Genomic DNA, 21,884 nt, shown 5'->3' on the forward strand with positions numbered 1-21,884 from the left:
TAGATGCCACCAGAAAAGTACTAGAGCTAATCAATGCATTGGGTAAAGTTGCAGGATACAAAATTAATAAACAGAAATCTCTTGCAATCCTATGCACTAACAACAAAAGATCAGAAAGAGAAATTAAGGAAACAATCTCATTCGCCATTGCAACAAAGGAAAAAATACCTAGGAATAAACCTACCTATAGAGGCAAAAGACCTGTACTAGAAAACTATAAGATATTGATGAAAGAAATCAAAGAAGACACAAGCAGATGGAGAAATATACCATGTTCTTGGATTGGAAGAATCAATATTGTGAAAATGGCTATACTACCCAAAGCAATCTACAGATTCAATGCAACTTCTATCAAGCTACAAATGGCATTTTTCACAGAATTAGAACAAAAAAATTGTACAATTTATATGGAAACACAAAAGACCTTGAATAGCCAAAGCAACCTTGAGAAAGAAAAACGGAGCTGGGGGAATCAGGCTCCCTGACTTCAGGGTATACTACAAAGCTACAGTAATCAAGACAGTATGGTACCAACACAAAAACAGAAATGTAGATCAGTGGAACAGGAAAGAAAGCCCAGAGATAAACCCACACACCTATGGTCACCTAATCTTTGACAAAGGAAGCAAGAATATACAATGGAGAAAAGACAGTCTCTTCAATAAGTGGTGCTGGGAAAACTGGATACCTACATGTACAAGAATGAAGTTAGAACACTCCATAACACCATACACAAAAATAAACCCCTAAATGGATTAAAGACCTAAATATAAGGCCAGACAGTTTAAATCTCTTAGAGGAAAACATAGGTAGAACACTCTTTGACATAAATCACAGCAAGATCTTTTTTGACGCACCTCCTAGAGTAATATTCAGTTTCTTTAAAATATATAGAACTATTCAGTTTTCTTGTCTTTCGCCCATTTTTGGTTATGTGTTTTTCAAGGGAATTATTCATCTTATTTTTCAAATTTATTGATAAGTTGCTCATCATTTACTTGTATAATCTTTGTAATGTCTGTACATATAGAGGAATACCCCATTTTTCATTCCTATTAAGGCTACTTGTGCTTTTTCCTCTTTGTTTTAAAATACATATTTCTAGAGGATTATTACTTTTATTCATCTTCCCCAAAAAACAATTTTTTGGATTTCTTCATTTGATCTATTGCTTTTTTACAAAATATTTGGGGTATTTTTTAATTAACATTTTGTTATTGATTTCAACTTTAATTATGGTCAAAGAACATACTCTGTATGGTTTGAATACTTTGTTTTGGTAAATGTTTTATGTGTGTAGTTATACTAGCTTTCCAAAAGAAAATGTTTGCTGATTTTTTTTATCCTTTTAACTTTTTTGTATGTTCATATTTAAGGTGTGTTTCTTGTGATTAGCATATTGTTCACTTGCAGTCTGACAGAATTTGTCTTTCAAGTGTAATATTTAGTCTCTTTACATGAAATGCAATTAGTAATATTTGTGAATTGAATTCTATTATCTAACTATAGTTTTCTTTTTCTACCTGTTTTAATTTAATCTCATAAAACTTGTAAATATGCAATACAGTATTAACTTAATCACCATGCTGTACATTATATCCCCATGACTTATTTTATAACTAGAAGTTTGTACCTTTTGATACCCATTTCACCAAACCTGCACTCTGTCCCCCACCCTGCCCCCAGCAACCACCAATCTGATCTCTGTTTCTATGAGGTTTTTTTTTTTAAGATTGATGTAAAAGTAAGATCATATGGTATATGTCCTTCTCTGACTTACTTCACTTAGCACACTCTCTAAAGTTCATCCATGTTGTCACAAATGGCAACATTTCCTTCTATTTATGGCTAAATAATATTCTGTTGTATATATATATACCACATTTTCTTTATCCAGTCATTCATTGATAGACAGGTTGTTTCCATATATTGACTATTGTAAATAATCCTGCAATGAACATAGGTGAGTATATATCTCTTTGAGTTAGTGTTTTTCATTTGCTTTGAATAAATACCCAGGAGTGGAATTGCTGGATGATATCGTAGTTCTATTTTTAACTTTTTGAGGAACCTCCACAACTGTTTTCCACTGTGGCTGCACCAACTTACAGTCCTAACAGTGCCCCAGGGTTCCCTTTTCTCCAAATCCTTGCCAACACTTGTTATTTTTTTGTTATTTTTTCTAATAGGTGTGAGGTGATATCTCATTGTGGTTTTGATTTGCATTTCCTGCATGATTAGTGATGTTGGGAATCATTTCATGTAACTGTTGGCATCTGCATGTTTTCTTTATAAAAATGTCTTTTCAAACCCTTTCAGACTTTTTATTTTTTAATTTATTGGATTGAAATACAGTTGATTTACATTGATGTGTTAATTTCTACTATACAGCAAAGTGATTCAGTTATACATATATATACATTCTTTTTCATATTCTTTTCCATTATGGTTTATCACAGGATATTGAACATAGTTCCCTGTGCCATACAGTAGGACCTTGTTGTTTATTCATTCTGTATATAATAGTTTGCATCTGCTAATCCCTAGCTCCCAATCCATCCCTCCCCAACCCCATTCCCCCTTGGCAACCACAAGTCTGTTCTCTATGTCTGTGAGTCTGTTTCTGTTTTGTAGAGAAGTTCATTTGTGTCATATTTTAGATTCCACATATAAGTGATCTCGTATGGTACTTGTCTTTCTCTTTCTGACTTACTTCACTTACTGTGATAATCTCTAGATCCATCCATGTTGCTGCAAATGGCATTATTTCATTCTTTTTTACGGCTGAGTAGTATTCCATTGTATATATGTACCACATCTTCATCCATTCATCTGTTGATGGACATTTAGGTTGTTTCCATGTCTTGGCTATTGTAAATAGTGCTGCAGTGAACATTGGGGTGCATGTATCATTTCAAATTAGAGTTTTCTCTGGATATATGCCCAGGAGTGGGATTGCTGGATCATATGGCAACTCTATTTTTAGTTCTTTAAGGATCCTCCATACTGTTTTCTACAGTGGCTGTACCAATTTACATTCCCACCAACAGTGCTGAACAGTTTCCTTTTCTCCACACCCTCTCCAGGATTTGTTAGTTGTAGACTTTTTAATGATGGCCATTCTGACCAGTGTTAGGTGTTACCTCATAGTAATTTTGATTTTCTGCCCACTTTTTAATTAGATTGTTTTTTTTACTGTTGAGTTCTATCAGTTCTTTACATATTTTGGATATTAACCTTTTATCAAATATATGATTTGCAAATATTTTCACCCATTCAGGAGCTTGCTTTTTCATTTTGTTGATAGTTTCTTTTGCTGTGCAGAAGGTTTTTAGTTTGATATAGTTCCACTTGTTTACTTTTGCATTTTTTGCCTTTTGGTGTCAAATCCAGAAAATTATCCCCAAGACCAATGTCAAGGAGCTTACCACCTATTTTTCTTCTAGGAATTTTATGGTTTCAGGCATTAAGTTCTAATCTTTGATGTATTTTGTGTTGATATTTGTGTATGGTGTAAGATAATGGTCCAGTTTTCCCAAAAGCATTAACTGAAGATACTTTCCTTTTCCCATTGTTCTTGGATCCTTTGTTGTAAATTAACGTACTACATAAGTGGGTTTATTTCTGTGCTCTCTATTCGGTTCCATTGATCTGTGTGTCTCTTTTTATGCCAATACTATACTGTTTTAATTACTATAGTTTTATAATAGAGTTTGAAATCAGGGAGGGTGATACCTCCTGCTTTGGTCTTCTACCTCAAGATTGCCTTAATTATTCATGGTCTTATGTCCCATTCAATTTTTGGATTGTTCTGTTTCTGTAAAAAATGTCATTGGAATTATTTCTTTAACATCTTTATTGGAGTATAATTGCTTTACAATGGTGTGTTAGTTTCTGCTGTATAAAAAAGTGAATCAGCTATGGATATACATATAACCCCATATCTCCTCCCTCTTGCATCTCCCTCCCCCCTCCCTATCCCACCCCTCTAGGTGGTCACAAAGCACCTGATCTCCTTTTGCTATGTGGCTGCTTCCACTAGCTATCAATTTTACATTTGATAGTGTATATATGTCCATGCCACTCTCTCACTTCATCCCAGCTTACCCTTCTCCTCCCCGTGTCCTCAAGTCCATTCTCTATGTCTGCATCTTTATCCCTGTCCTGCCCCTAGCTTCTTCAAAACCATTTTTAATTTTTTTAGATTCCTATATATGTTAGCATATGGTATTTGTTTTTCTTTTTCTGACTTACTTCACTCTGTATGACAGACTCTAGGTCCATCCACCTCACTACAAATAACTCAATTTCATTTCTTTTTTATGGCTAATATTCCACTGTATATATGTGCCACAACTTATTTATCCATTCGTCTGTCAATGGACACTTAGGTTGCTTCCATGTTCTGGCTATTGTAAGTTGAGCTGCAATGAACATTGACTCTTTTTGAATTATGGTTTTCTCAGGGATATGCCCAGTAGTGGGATTGCTGCATCATATGGTATTTCTATTTTTATTTTTTAAAGGAACCAACATACTGTTCTCCATAGTAGCTGTATCAATTTACATTCCCACCAACAGTGCAAGAGGGTTCCCCTTTCTCCACACCCTCTCTAGCATTTATTGTTTGTGGATTTTTTGATGATGGCCATTCTGACCACTGTGAGGTGATACCTCATTGTAGTTTTGATTTGCATTTCTCTAATGATTTTGATAGGGGTTGCATCGAATCAATAGATTGCTTTGGGTAGTATGGACATTTTAACAATATTAATTCTTTCAATCCATGAACTCAGAATTTTTTTTTCTTCTACAATATTTTTCATCAGTGTCTTGTAGTTTTCAGTGTACAGGTCTTACGCCTCCTTGGTTAAATTTATTCTTATATGTTTTATTCTTTTTGATGCAGGTGTAGATGGGATAGTTTTAATTTCTCTTTCTGATCATTCATTTTTAGTGAATAGACATACCACAGATTACCATACATTGATTTTGTATCCTGTGACTTTACTGAATGTGTTGATTAGTTCTAACAGTTATTTTGATGAAGTCTCAGGGTTTTGAATAAATAATATCATGTTATCTGCAAATATTGACGGTTCTACTTCTTCCTTTCCAACTTGGATGCTTTTCTTTTTCTAGCCTAATTGCTCAAGCTAGTACTTCCAATATTAAGTTGGATGAAAGTGGTGAGAGTGGGCATCCTTTTCTTGATCCCGATTTTAGAGGAAAAGCTTTTAGCTTTTCATTGTTGAGTATGTTAGCTTATCATATCTGGGCTTTGTTATGTTGAGGTATATTCTCTCTATACCCACTTTGTTGAGAGGTTGTATCATAAATGTTGAATTTTGTCAAATGCTTTTTATGCATCTATTGAGATGATCATGTAATTTTCATCCTTCATTTTTTTAATGGGGTATATCACATTGATTAATTTGTGGATGTTGAACCATTCTTTCATCCCTGGGATAAATCCCACTTGATCATGGTGTATGATCCATTTAATGTATTCTTGAATTGATTTGCTAATACTTGTTGAGGATTTTTTCCCCCTATGCTTCACAGGGATATTGGCCTGTAATTCGTGTGTGTGTGTGACATCCTTGTCTGGGTTTTGGTATCAGGTTAATGCTGGCCTCGTAAAATGAGGTTGAAAGTGTTCTTTCCTCTTCTATTCTTCAGAAGAGTTTGAAGAGACTCTGTATTAATTCTTTTTGAATTCTTCCAAACATTTAACAAGTGAAGCCATCTGGTCCTGAGCTTTTTCTGTTGGGAAGTTGTTGTTGTTTTTTTTATTTCTGATTCAATATTCTTGCTAGTAATCAGTCTGTTCAGATTTTTTATTTCTTGATGACTCAGTATTGGCAGGTTGTATGCTTCCAGGAATTTAGCCATTTCTTCTAGGTTGTCCAACTTGTTGGTGTATAATTGTTTAGGCTCTCTCATCTGTATTTCTGTGGTTTGGGGTGTAATATCTCTCCTTTCATTTCTGATTTTGAGTCCTCTTCTTTTCTTGGTTTTGTTGAACTTTTCAAAGAACCAGCTCTTAGTTTAATTGATCTGTTTAATGTCTTTTCAGTCTCTATTTTATTTACTTCCATTCTGATCTTTCTTATTTCCTTCCTTCTATTAACCTTGCACTTAAGTTGTTCTTCTTTCACTAGTTCCTTGAGGTGTTAAATTATGTTGTTTGAGATTTTTCTTATTTCTTGATGTAGGCATTTATCACTATGAACTTCCCTCTTAGAACTGCTTTTTTTTGCATCCCATATCTTTTGGTATGTTGTACTTCCATTTTTATTTGTTTTAAGGTTTTTTAAAATTTCTCTTTTAATTCTTTGACCCAGTGGTTATCAGTGCATATTTTTTATCTCCATATATTCGTGAATTTTCCAGTTTTCTTTTTATAATTTATTTCTAGTTTCATACTATTGTGGTTGGGAAGAGATGCCTGATATAATTTCAATCTTCTTAAATTTATTAAGGCTTGTTTTGTGGCCTAATATATGATCTATCTTAAAGACTGTTCTATGTGCACTTGAAAAGAATGTGCATTCTGTTGCTTTGGGATGAAATGTTCTATATATATAAAAATATAAATATATATATTTATAAATATAAAAGTTAAAAACTGTTAATATTCAAATGTCCTTTTTTTACCATTTAGTCAACAAATACAATGAATTTTTCTAAATTATTGAACTTTACTTTTTTTAGAATGTTTGACACTTTTTCCATTTCTTCTTGAATATTCCTCTTACATAAACTACTGCAAAAATGAACTAATCTACTGTTGCTCTCACAATCCTGATTCTTCATTTTCTCCTCCGATTTCTCTTTCCTCCCCACATACAATGTACCTAATTGATCTTCCCATACTTTATTTTCTTTCTACATTGTCTTAAGTCTCATTCATTCTATAGCAGCAATTATTTGTAAAACTATAGTTCCAATTTTCTGTTGCCTGTTGGATATTCTATTGTAAAAAATATCTGAACTTCCAACCTTAAAAGTCCAAAGAAGAGTTTTTTTTCATCTCTCCCACTATTAAATTCTAAAGCAAAACACACATAGATTTTCACAGTTCTGTCACTGTTAACTAGGGATAACATTCTCATAGTTATCCAAGCTTGAAATTTTAGTTATCCTTTAATTATACAAACTTTCACCATGAAAGTGTCCATGAAAGTGTTCTAACTAAATTACTTAGTGTTTAAACTGTGATGAATTCATCTTGAATTCATTTTCTTCTTTCTACCTTATCTATAAATTCATCTTTTCACCTTAACCTAGACTACTGAATAGGCCCCTAAATGATCTCCCTGACTTTAGCTTTTCTCTTTGCCAGTCTATCCATCAAGTCACTTCTATTAACCATCTGATCATTCTGTCTTATTGCTTGGAAAACAAAACAATTAGAGGAAGAAAAAAAATGCTTTCTACTGGCTAGAGAGCAAAGCCTGAAATTCCTAATCTGCTTTATTGATCCAACTTTTCTCTAGTCCTCATATTCTCTTTCTCTATTCTATTTTTTAATGTGTATCTTGTACTATTCTTTTATACATATATTTCAAGTTCTTACTAGGAAAAATTAATCCATACTTTCTGAATGTAACCTGAAATCTTACACCTTTGCTAATTTTTTGTGCAGAAGTAGTACAAAGTTGGGTGAGTTTTAACCACTTCCTTATCCATGTCTGCTGGCCAGTTAGCCACCTCAAATATAATGCACACTTTCTAACCCAAGTGGAAATAGGGAACTGGTACTGAAAATATAACTTCAAGACAAGGCTCTATCAATCATTGAAGTTCCTGACAATCACATGTTGCTGCTAAGTCTATCCCACTTGGAAATATTGAAGCAACCACTCTTTTGAAACCCTCCCATCCTATTAAATCTAAACTCTAATTCTAACACATCCATTCCACTTTCTTTGATTCTTTAAAATGGAAGAATTTCTCCTGGCACGACTTTTAGCATTTTCTTTAACTTCTCCAATGATCTATTTTCTGTACAGTATTATATGTCTTTATGTACCTACCTTACCCCTGCTTATTTATAGACAAGATGAGGAGAGGGTTCATAATATGCTTTCTGTATATTCCATATTGTCCCTCACAGGCACTCAAATATTTGAACTATTTGTGCCTGCTTAAATAACTGTTTATAATAGTTTGAATATAGCCAGATTCACCCCCCCTTTTAATTAGGTCCAGTTGTGTGGCATTTGCTGACATCAGAAGTCTAATTATTTATATTTTTATATGACAACAGATGTTGTACCTGTTATTTGATCTCTTTTCTACTGGTCAACTTTTATTTTGCTTTAATATTATTCTCTGCTTCCTTTAGTATAATATCTTTGTAAAGAAATATATGTATATACATATTTATATGAATATACCTGAATAAATATATATCTCTATATACATCTAAGTTATAACTGCTAGGACATCTTCAGATGATACATTTCTTTGATTCTATGACAATGACTTGTGTGTCTATCTTTTTACATCCTGTCAGTACCTCACTCACTACCAGACACATAGTGCTTAGTAAATGGTCAGTTCCTGAATGTTTAGTAAATTGATTTTTTGAAAACTCAAAATACAGAGCACTGATTTGTATATTTGCATATTAATTATAACAATTTTTAGTATCTTTCTGTCATAACTAAAAATGGAACTGGTTTTCAATTCTCAATTAAATGTGACCACCAAGTCACTTATAAAGCAGGAAAAAATATTTTAACAACGTTTTGGGGAGGGGGACTATTTTCTCCTCAAAATCAAACTGAGGAATCTGTAGAATGCCATATACAGTTATGAATTTGGAGTTATTCTGAAATTAAACATCTGCATCTTCCACATCTGGGGCAGCATCTGTTCTGTGTTGCTAGAAGAAAAAAACAAGAAAAGTGGGGTAAACACCACAGCACAATATCAAATTCTACAAATCTAACAAGTGTATTTATTTATTGTCGATCAAGTGGCCAAGAAGCAGTGTGAGGCCCATACTAAGATGCTTGATAATTGCATTTCTCAACTCCCTTTAGAAAATGCCATACTCTAGGCCTGGGAATAACAAGCTTTTGCATAACAGCACAGGGACCTATAAATAAGAAACTCATTAAGCTACCTGTAGCAGGCCTCTACTCCAACCCTGCACTAGCTTGGGGAACTTAATGAGGTGATAATGAGGAGAAAATAGTTTAGCTCCTTTTTGGCCTGGTTTGCAATGGGTAGGGAAATCCCAGTCTTCAGTGAAACAGCCACCATAGAGCCCAATTCATCATTCAGGGTGGGTCTATACCAGAGAAATAATTTGCTTCTAGGCCCCGAAGTTATTTGGCTGCCCTGTCTATGGAAACAAAGCAAGCTATTCATTCACACTTGAAGGGACTGTCCGAATAACACCAATAAAGGGTGTTAAACTAGCTGGTCATTAGCATTTGAAGGGAATGGCCAAATAACACCAACAAAGGGTGTTAAACCAATCCACATTGTGTGTGTGTTGGGGGGTGGTGGTGGGAGCACTGCGCAATTCTAAGTGGATAAATGCCAGCATTATTTTCTCACTATAAGCCCAGCCTCCTAAGATTTCATATTCATTCACGGCTGGACCAAACCTTCTTGGCCAAGCTCTCCCCTTCTTTTTCCTATAAAGAAACTAAAGCAGTGTGCTGGGGTTAAGAATATAACATTTAGCATATTCGAGACGAGACAGAGATCGGATCACCAAACTGTTGGGCATCCAGGCTACAGTGACAAATTCAGTAGGATATTCTATGGCGGTCCCCAAGAGGGGTCCGAGAAGAATAGATGAATGATCAGTTTCATTAAATTTAAGCTTTTCTCAGTCAGGTTAAATGCTGCTATTGACAACCCTCAAAGTAAAGAAAAAACCAAAATTGACAAACAGATCCTAAAATGTATAGGAAAGAACTAAGCCTAAAGAAAGTGAAACTCTTCCTGAAGGAATGATGGGAGCTTACTCTACCAGACACCAAAATTCATCATAAAGCAGTGGTAATTAGGGCAGTAGGGTACTAGTGCAGGGATAGATAAATAGATAAATGTAAGAGGAAAGAACAACCTTAAACAGATACATGCATCTATGGAAATGTGATGTACAACAAAGGAGATGTTACAGACCATGGGAAAATGAGCAACCTGATTAAATGATGCTGTGGCAATTGTTAATCCATCTAGAAATATCAACATATAGCCTTACACAATAAGATACAAGAAAATAAGCAAAATAAAAGTTGACCAGTAGAAAAAAGATCAAATAACAGGTACAACATCTGTTGTCATATAAAAATATAAATAGACTTTTGATGTCAGAGCAAACGCCACAGAACTGGACCTAATTAAAAGGGGGTAGAATCTGGCTATATTCAAACTATTATAAACAGTTAGTTAAGCAGGCACAAATAGTTCAAATATTTGAGTGCCTGTGATGGACAATATGGAATATACAGAAAGCATATTATGAACCCTCTCCTCATCTTGTCTATAAATAAGCAGGGGTAAGGTAGGTACATAAAGACATATAATACTGTACAGAAAATAGCTCGTTGGAGAAGTTAAAGAAAATGCTAAAAGTAGTGCCAGGAGAAATTCTTCTATAAATACACAGGGGTAAGGTAGGTACATAAAGACATATAATACAGAAATCCTCTCTATAATGTCTCTTAGGGAAGGACGTTTATCCTCTAGTTGAAAGCAGCCCAGAAAATTCAGGAAAAACATATAGTCAACTACAGTCAAGATTTCGTACTGTAGGTGTTAGTATTATTCTACCAGGTGGAAGTGGCAAGATAATGCACATATGCTACGGTGCTCAGTAATTTTATTTACATTATTAATTCTTTAAATATTTTTGTGGGTTACACAATAAAAAGCCTCATTTCGTAGATAAGAAAATGTCAGCTAAGAGATTAAATAGCTTATCTTGCCTGAAACAACTAGTAAGTGCTGGAGCCAAAAATTCACACCCAAAGAATATAGTTTTCAGTAATAGCACATAATTGAGACCCAGAGAACCTACAGACCTCAGCTGATAGGCATGGTGATAATTCAGAGATAACTTTCAAGTAGAGAGTTTCAAGTAAATTATGGCCTATTGGACATATAAATTTATCTTTACCCTTCACCAAATCAACAACAAAGGATAAAAAGCATTGCAAGCTCACAAGGACAAAGCTAATGGGAGACAAAAAGATAGCATTTGAGAATGATGCACATTATATAACAAAGCACAACAAAAAAATAAAGTTGAACTCTTCTTATCCACAAGGGATAAGGGAAGGCAAGGCCAGTAAGAAGCAAGTCAATTCATGCTGCAGAATGGGGTTGAGGTTGTAGAGGTGTAGGAGTTTGGGGGGTTGGGGGAGGCAACAGAGCACTAAGCCCCGATGCAGGACAAGGCTGAAACAAGATGACTGGTTTAACACTTGTTCAGCTCCCTGGCACTCTCCCCTCCCCAGGTTATGAGGCTAAGCAAATGTCCCCTCCCACACCCTGCATCTCCACAACAATTTGTGGTCTACTGGTCAGATTGATCTACAACTTCTGCCATAACCTTGAAACTCAACAGTCCCCAAAACTTCATTTTCCTCTTAAAACTAATTTCCCTTCTGAATTTCCTCATTTTGGTGAATTTTACCATCATTATTCTATTGGGTTATTTTATTAATTTGTAGTAGTTTTTTTTTTGATATACTGATATGCATCCTTGTTGATTACATATTCTCCCAGTTTGTGGTTTATCTTTTCATGTTCGTATTTTAATAAGTAAATTTATAATTATATTTATCAAGATTTATTTTTTAGTTAGCATTTGTATGTGTGTCTTGCTGAAGAAAACCTTTGCAATTCTGAGTCTTTAAAGATAGTCTTCTATAATTTATTCTAAAAGCTTAAAGTTTAGACTTACACCTTTAATTCTAATCTATTTGGAGCTTATTTTCTTGTATCTATTGTATAAGGCTATATGTTGATATTTCTATATGGATTAACAATTGCCACAGCATCATTTAATCAGGTTGCTCATTTTCCCATGATCTGTAACATCTCCTTTGTTGTACATCACATTTCCATAGTTGCATGTATCTGTTTATGGTTGTTCTTTCCTCTTACATTTATCTATTTAACTATCCCTGCACTAGTACCCTACTGCCCTAATTACCACTGCTTTATGATGAATTTTGGTGTCTGGTAGAGTAAGATCCCATCATTTCTTCAGGAAGAGTTTCACTTTCTTTAGTCTCAGTTCTTTCCTATACATTTCAGGATCTGTTTGTCAATGTCCTGTAAAAATACCCGTTAAGGTTATGATCAAAATCACACTGAAACTTTTTAGTAATTTTGAGTTTTTGTAAACCATGAATATGGTATATGCTTTATTTGTTGAGATTTTGTCTTTCTATATATATTTTTCATAAAAGCCTTGAATTTTTTAGATTTCTAGTTACCATCTATTTTTTTGTTATTGTACATTGTAACTATTCTACTTTTTGCTGTTGTGTACAAATGTAATGGGTTTTTGTATAATGATCTTATATTTAGCAAACTTACTAATCTAATCTTCCAAAAATTGTTTTGCATATTCTTTGTAGTTGTCTATATTGAGAAATATTACACCAATTGTTTATAAAATGTTTTGTTTCTTCCTCTCCAAACCTTAAAAAAATTTTTCTCCTCTTATTGTATGGGCTGGAAACTCTAGGACAATTTTGGTAACAATTAGTGTTACTGGACATCCATCCTCATAGTAAGTTATGATTATAATGTTTCACCATTAAGATGTTATTTGCATAGTTTGCTAAAAGATTTTATAAAAATGTATTAATATTGACTTTTATAAACTGCATTTTATCAATTAAGAAAATCACTTTCTCAGAATCAATCCCCAGACAAAATTGCAGAGTAGAAGGACCTGAGCTCATCGCTTCTCATGAAAACACCAGAATCACAACTAACTGCTAAACAACCATTGACAAAGGACTGCACCCTACCAAGAAAGATATTCTACTTCCAAAGACAAAGAAGCCAGAATGAGACAGTAGGAGGGGCACATTCATGATACAGTCAAATCCCATACCTGCTGGATGGGTGATCCAGAAATAGGAAAATAATTATATTGCAGAGGTTCTTCCACAGGAGTGAGCATTTTGAGCCCTGTGTCAGGCTCTGCAGTCTGGGGCTCTGGCATTGTGAGGAGGAGCCCCCAGAGCATTTGGCTCTGAAGGCCAGCGGGGCTTGATCTTAGGAACTCCACAGGAATGGGGGAAACAGAAATGTCAGTCTTGGAGGGTGCACACAAGGTCTCATGAGCACCAGGACCCAGGGACAAAGCATTTACTTCATAGGAGCCTGGGCCAGACCAACCTGATGGCCCTGGAGAGCCTTCTGGGGTGGTGGGGTAGCTGTGGCTCACTGTGGGGACAAGGGCCATGGTGGTGGAGATTCTGGGTAGTACTTAGTGGTATGAGCTGTCCTGGAGGACACCATTTTGACACCAAGACCTGGCCCCACCCAACAGCCTGAAGGCTCCAGTGCTGGGACACCTGAGGCCAAACAACCAACAGGGCAGGTATACAGCCCCACCCATCAGCCATCAGCCAAGCTGCTTGAAGTCTGACTGAGCCCACAGCTGCCTCTAAACACACCCCTTAACACAGCCCTGCCCACCAGTAGGCAGGGACCAGTCCCTCCCACCAGGAAGCCTATACAAGCCTCTTAGACCAGCCTCATTCACCAGGGGACAGACACCAGAAAAAAGAGGAACTATAATCTTGCAGCCTATGGGACCACAAACACAGAAAGTTAGACAAAATGAGATGGCAGGGAAATATGTTCCAGATGAAGGAACAAAATAAAACTCCAGAACAACAACTAAGTGAAGTGGAGATAAGCAATCTACCTGAAAAAGAATTCAGAGGAATGATAGTAAAAATGATTCAATAATGGATGCACAGACCAAGAAGATACAATAAATGTTTAACAAAGAGATAGAAAAGACCTACCAAAACAAACTGAAAACAATTAAGAAATAGCAATAGGAACATATGTATCAATAATTATCTTAAATGTAAATGGATTAAATTCTCCAGGCAAAAGACATAGGCTGAATGGATAGATAAACAAGACCCATATATATGCTGTCTACAGAGACCCACTTCAGACTTAGGGACACATACAGACTGAAAGTGAGGGGATGGAAAAAGGTATTCCATGCAAATGGAATGAAAAGAAAGCTGGAGTAGCAATTCTTAGACAAAGTAGACTTTAAAATAAAGACTGTTACAAGAGACAAGGAAGCACACTAGATAATGATCTGATTAAGAGATCAATCCAAGAAGAAGATACAACAATTGTAAATATATATGCACCCAACATAGGAGCAACTCAATATATAAGGCAAATGCTAACAGCCATAAAAGAGGAAATCGACAGTAACACAATAAGAGTGGGGAACTTTAACACCCCACTTACACCAATGGACAGATTACCCAGACAGAAAATTAATAAGGAAACACAAGCCCTAAATGACACAGACCAGCTAGATTTAAATAATATCTATAGGACATTCCATCTGAAAGCAGCAGAATAAACTTTCTTCTCAAGTGAACATGGAACATTCTGCAGGATAGATCATATCTTGGGCCACAAAGCAAGCCATGGTAAATTTAAGAAAATTGAAATCATATCAAGCATCTTTTCCAACCACAACACTGTGAGATTAGAAATCAATTACAGGAAAAATACTGTAAAAAACACAAACACATGAAGCCTAAACAATATGTTACTAGACAACCAGTGGATCACTGAATAAATCAAAGAGGGTATCAAAAAATACCTAGAGACAAATGACAATGAAAACACAACAATTCAAAACCTAGGGGACACAGCAAAAGCAATTCTAAAAGGGGAGATTATAGGAATACAATCTTACCTCAGGAAACAAGAAAAGTCTCAAATAAACAACCTAACCTTACACCTAAAACAACTAGAGAAAGAAGAACAAACAAAAGCTAAAGTTAGTAAAAGGAAAGAAATCATAAATATCAGAGCAGAAATAAATGAAACAGAGACAAAGAAAACAATAGCAAAGATCAATGAAACTAAAAGCTGGTTCTTTTAAAAGGTAAACAAAATTGAAAACCTTTAGCTAAAGTCATCAAGAAAAAAAGGGAGAGGACTCAAATCAATAAAATTAGAAATGAAAATGAGAAATTACAACTGACACCACAGAAATACAAAGGATCATAAGGACTACTACAAGCAACGATAGGCCAATAAAATGGACAACCTAGAAGAAATGGACAAATGCTTATAAAGGTACAACCTTCCAAGACTGAACCAAGAAGAAATGAACAGAAATCACAAGTACTGAAATTGAAACTATGATTTAAAAGCTCCCAACAAACAAAAGTCCAGGACCAGATGGCTTCACAGGCAAATTCTATCAAACATTTAGAGAAGAGTTAGAACCTATCCTTCTCAAACTATTCCAAAAATTGCAGATGAAGGAACACTCTCAAGCTCATTTTATGAGGCCACCATCACCCTGATACAAAAATGAGATAAAGATATCAAGAGACTGGCAACTTAAAACAATCTTGTACATATATAGACTGCTATATTGAAACCTCATGGTAACTGCAAACCAAAAATCTACAACAGATATGCACACAAAAAAGAAAAAAGAATTCAAATACAACACTAAAGGAAGCCATCAAATCACAAGAGAAGAGAACAGAAGAGGAAAAGTAGAAAAAAGACTTATGAAAACACTCCCAAAACAGTTAACAAAATGGCAATAAGAATGTACATATGGGTAATTACCTTAAATGCAAATGCATTAAATGCTCCAACCAAAATACATAGACAGGCTGAATGGATAGAAAAACAAGACTCATATATATGGTGTCTACAAGAGTCCCACTTCAGACCTAGGGACACATACAGACTGAAAGTGAGGGAATGGAAAAATGTATTCCATTCAAATGAAATGAAAAGAAAGATGGAGTAGCAATACTGATATCAGATAAAATAGACTAAAATACAGACTGTTACAAGAGACAAGGAAGGACATTACATAATGATGAAGGGATAAATCCAAGAAGAAGATATAACAATTGTAAATATATATGCACCCAACATAGAAGCAACTCAATATATAAGGCAAATGCTAACAGCCATAAAGGGGGAAATCAACAGTAACACAATAATAGTGGGGAACTTTAACACCGCACTTATACCAATGGATAGATTATCCAGACAGAAAATTAATAAGGAAACACAATGAAACTAAAAGCTGGTTCTTTGAGAAAATAAACAAATTGATAAACCTTTAGTCAGGCTCATCAAGAAAAAAAGGGAGAGGGCCCAAATCAATAAAATTAGAAATGAAAGAGGAGAAGTTACAACAGACACCACAGAAATACAAAGGATCATAAGAGACTACTACAAGCAACCGTATGCCAATAACATGGACAACATAGAAGAAATGGACAAATTCTTAGAAAGATACAATCTCCCCAAACTGAACAAGGATGGCTTCAGAGGTGAAATCTATCAAACATTTAGAGAAGAGTTAACACCTATCCTTCTGAAATGATTTCAAAAAATTTCCAAGGGGGTAACACTCCCAAACTCATTGTATAAGGCCACTATCACCCTGATACCAAAACCAGACTAAGATACCATACCACAAAAAAAGAAAATTACAGGCCAATATCACTGAAGAACATAGACACAAAAATTCTCAACAAAATACTAGCAAACCAAATCCAACAATACATTAAAATCCCACCGTGATCATGTGGGATTTATCCCAGGGATGAAAGGATTTTTCAATATCTGCAAATCAATCAGTGTGATACACCACATTAACAAATTGAAGAATAAAAACCATATGATCATCTCAATAGATGCAGAAAAAGCTTTTGACAAAATCCAACACCAATTTATGATAAAACTCTACAGACAATGGGCATAGAGGGAACATACCTCAACATAATAAAGGTCATATGTGACAAACCCACAGCTAACATCATATTCAATGGTGGAAAGCTGAAAGCATTTCCTGTAAGATCAGGAACAAGACAAGAATAAGACAAGAAGTGCCCTTTTACTTCTTCATCATCAGAGTGCCAGAACACAAACGACCTCTTTGCCTCCACAGGATTGTGGCATCTGCCACGTGGTATCACCAGGTCCTATGTATGTCAGTTGCTGCAGAGATGGATTTGGAAGATGGAGGAGAGATGCCCAAGCAACAAGATCCCAAGTCTAACTAAACACCACAAGAAATCTTGAGATTTGGGAAGCAGGGGCCTCTCATCTCCTACTGGCTGGAGCCAAGGAAGTTGAAAAGCTCACTTCTTTGGAAGCACCTGTCCAGAAGGTGAACTTGCTTTCTGAGAGATGGAGAGTAATTTATTTGTTTTGCTACATACTGTTCCATATTTCTTTTAAAGGGACAGTAAAGCAGACTGTGATGGGGAGCATGCCAGATGTGGGCTTGGATGTTCCAGTGGTACATTCCCACGTGGTAAGATATTCACTCACCTCCACTGTTCCTGCCCATTCCTCTTTTCCACTGAAAGACCCAATAATACTCCAAACTTTCCATCTCCTTTAGAGAGACATGAAACTGTCAAAGGAGCTAGACAATAAAAGGGTATGTTCCTAAAAAAAAAGAAAAAAGTGGTGCCACTCTCACCACTTTCATTCAACATAGTTTTGGAAGTCCTAGTCATGGCAATCAGAGAAGAAAAAGAAATAAAAGGAATCCAAATTGGAAAAGAAGAAGTAAAACTGTCACTGTTGGCAGTTGACATGATACTATACATAGAGAATCCTAAAGATGCTATGAAAACTATGAGAGCTCATCAATGAATTTGGTAAAGTAGCAGGATACAAAATTAATACATAGAAATCTCTTGCATTCCTATACACTAACAATGAAAGATCAGAAAGAGAATTTAAGGAAACAGTCCCATTTACTGTCATATTAAAAAGAATAAAATACCTAGGAATAAACCTACCTAAGAAGGCAAAAGACCTGTACTCAAAAAATTATAAGATACTGTTGAAAGAAATTTAAGAGGACACAAACAGATGGAAAGATATACCATGTTCTTGGGTTGAAAGAATCAATATAGTCAAAATGACTGTACTACCCAAGGTAATCCACAGCTTCAATGCAATCCCTATCAAGTTACCAATGGATTTTTTTGCAGATCTAGAGCAAAAAATCTTAAAATTTATGTGGAAACACAAAAGACCCTGAATAGCCAAAGCAATCTTAAGAAAGAAAAACAAAACTGGAGGAATCAGGCTCCCTGACTTCAGACTATACTATAAAGTCACAGCAATCAAAACAGTATGATACTGGCACAAAAACAGACTTATAGATCAATGGAACAGGATAGAAAGCCCAGAAATAAACCCATACACCTATGGTCAATTAATCTACGACAAAAGAGGCAAGAATATACCATGGAGAAAGACAGTCTCTTCAATAACTGGTGCTGGGAAAACTGGAGAGCTACATGTAAAAGAATGAAATTAGAACATTTGCTAACACCACATACCAAAAAAAACCCTTAAAATGGATTAAAGGCCTAAATGTAACACTGGATACTACAAAACTCTTAGAGGAAAACATAGGTAGACATAAATTTACTCTTTCACATAAATTGTAGCAATATCTTTTTACATTCACCTCCTAGAATAATGAAAATAAAAACAAAAATAAACAAATAGACCTAGTTGAATTTAAAAGCTTTTTCACATCAAAGGGCACCATAAACAAAATGAAAAGACAACCCACAGAATGGGAGAAAATATTTGCAAATGATGTGACTGACAAGGGATTAATCTCCAAAATATATAAATAGCTTGTGCAGCTCAATAGCAAAAAACCAAACAACCCAATCGAAAAATGGGTGGTAGATCTAAATGGACATTTCTCCAAAGAAGACATATATAGATGGCCAAAAAGCACATAAAAAGATGCTCAACATCACTAATTATTAGAGAAATGGAAATCAAAACTACAATGAGGTATCACCTCACACTAGTCAGAATGGCCATCATCAAAAAGTCTACAAACAATAAATGCTGGAGAGGGTGTGGAGAAAAGGGAACCCTCCTACACTGTTGATGAGAATGTAAATTGGTACAGCCACTTTGGAGAACAGTACTAAAAACAGAGCTACCAATCTAGCTCTAGATCCAGCAATCCCACTCCTGGGCATATATCAGGAGAAAGTCAAAATTTGAAAAGATACATGCATCCCGATGTTCATTGCAACACTATTTACAATAGCCAGGACATGGAAGCAACCTAAATGTACATTGACAGAGGAATGGATAAAGAAGATATGGTACATATATATAATGGAATATTACTCAGCCATAAAAGGAATGAAATAATGCCATTTGCAGCAAAATGAATGGATCTAGGGATTATCACACCAAGTGAAGTCAGACAAAGACAAATATATCATATGATATCACTTATATCTGGAATCTTAAAAAAAAAAAAAAGATACAAGTGAACTTATTTACAAAACAGAAACAGACACCCAGACTTAGGAAACAAACTTATGGTTACCAAAGGGGAAATGTTGCGGCAGGGTGGAATAAATTAGGAGGTTGAGATTAACATATACACTGTACTATATGTAAAATAATCAACAAGGACCTACTGTATAGCACAGGGAACTATATTTAATACTCTGTAATAACCTCTATGGGAAAAGAATCTGAAGAAGAAAGATATATGTATATGTATAACTAAATCACTTTTCTGTACACCTGAAACTAACACAACATTGTAAATCAAATATACTCCAATATAAAATAAAATAAATAAAAGAAAATCATTTTCTCCTTTAATCTACCTGTATAGTAAATTATAGTTGTATATTTAATAGCATTAAATCACACTGAAATTCCTATAATAAATGTAATCAGGCTTTTAAAAATACGTTTTTGTGGAATTTTTCATATAAATTCATGAATGAAATGGGCTTGTGATTTTCCTACCTTGAACACCCTTTTTTGATTTCAGAATTATACTAGTCATATTATGACTTACAGTGCCCTCTATTTTTATGTCCTCTGGAAAAATTTATATAAGATTGAAATGGTATGTTCCTTCAATGATCGGTAGAACTTTTCAGGAAAATCATCTGGTTCTGGCTTTCAAATACTTTAATGAATACAGAATATATAGTTTTTCAATGTCATTTCAAGTCATTTGTACTGTTACATTTTTCTAGAAATGTGTCATTTTTCTAATTTCTTGTCATTAAGAGATTCACAGTTCTTAGTCACAATTAAATCTAACCTGTATACAGATAGAAAACCCAGAGATCAACCCACGCACCTGTGGTCAACTAATCCATGACAAAGGAGGCAAACATAAACAATGGAGAAAAGACAGTCTCTTCAATAAGTGGTGCTGGGAAAACTGAACAGCTACATGTAAAAGATGAAATTAGAACACTCCCTAACACCATACACAGAAATAAACTCAAAATGGATTAAAGACCTAAATGTAAGACCAGACACTATAAAACTCTGAGAGGAAAACATAGGAAGAACACTCATTGATATGAATCACAGCAAGATCTTTTTTGACCCACCTCCTAGAGCAATGGAAATAAAAACAAAAATAAACAAATGGGACCTAATGAAACTTAAAACTTTTGCACAGAAAAAGAAACTATAAAACAAGATCAAAAGACAACCCTCAGAATGGGAGAATATATTTGCAAATGAATCAACTGACAAAGGATTAATCACCAAAATATATAAAAAACTCATGCAGCTCAATATTAAAAAACAACCCAATCCAAAAATGGGCAGAAGACCTAAATAGACATTTCTCCAAAGAGGACATATAGATGTCCAGGAGGCACATGAAAAGCTGCTCAACATCGCTAATTATTATAGAAATGCAAATGAAAACTACAATGAGGTATCACCTCACGCCAGTTAGAATGGGCATCATCAGAAAATCTACAAACAGTAAATGCTGGAGAGGGTGTGGAGAAAAGGGAGTCCTCTTGCAGTGTTGGTGGGAATGTAAATTGATACAGCCACTATGGAGAACAGTATGGAGGTTCCTTAAAAAGCTAAAAATAGAATTACCATACGATCCAGCAATCCTACTACTGGGCATATACCCAGAGAAAACCATAATTCTAAAAGACACATGCACCCCAACATTCATTGCAGCACTATTTACAATAGCCAGGTCATGGAAGCAACCTAAATGCCCATCGACAGACAAATGGATAAAGAAGATGTGGTACATATATACAATGGAATATTACTCAGCCATAAAAAGGAATGAAATTGGGTCATTTTCAGAGATGTGAATGGACCTAGAGACTGTCATACAGAGTGGAGTAAGTCAGAGATAAACAAATATCGTATATTAATGCATATTTGTGGAATCTAGAAAAATGGTACAGGTGAACCGGTTTGCAAGGCAGAAAGAGAGACAGAGATGTAGAGAACGTATGGACACCACGGGGGGAAAGTGGAGGTGGGGGGGTGGGATGAATTGGGAGATTGGGATTGACATATATACACTAATATGTATAAAATAGATAACTAATAAGAACCTGCTGTATAAAAAAATAAAATTTAAAAAATTACTGTTAATTAAAGAAAAAATCTAACCTGTATACAATTATTTCCCATTTTCTTACTAATATTGTTTATGCATCATCTCCATTTTTCTGTTTTTTAAATCAATTTTACTTTAGGTTCTCTTCAAAGAATCGTTTCTTTGTAGATACTCTCTTTTGTATTCTTGTTTATTTTTAATTTTATTTGTATTATTTCTA

The 21,884-nt window shown here is 34.9% G+C and overlaps 1 long non-coding RNA gene across 1 annotated transcript in view; it reads right to left on the reverse strand.

Moving 5' to 3' along the window:
* Positions 1-8,727: 8,727 nt before the first annotated feature.
* The window catches only part of LOC308613941, a 269,786-nt gene continuing 256,629 nt past the window's right edge, over positions 8,728-21,884 (reverse strand). Inside the window, exon 3 of the long non-coding RNA XR_014015355.1 lies at positions 8,728-8,896. This is a non-coding gene — a long non-coding RNA (uncharacterized lncRNA). The remainder of the gene's footprint in view (positions 8,897-21,884) is intronic.

The sequence above is a fragment of the Mesoplodon bidens genome (assembly GCF_964165515.1).
Source record: "Mesoplodon bidens genome assembly, chromosome: 3".
In the NCBI taxonomy this organism is placed as follows: Eukaryota; Metazoa; Chordata; class Mammalia; order Artiodactyla; family Ziphiidae; genus Mesoplodon; species Mesoplodon bidens.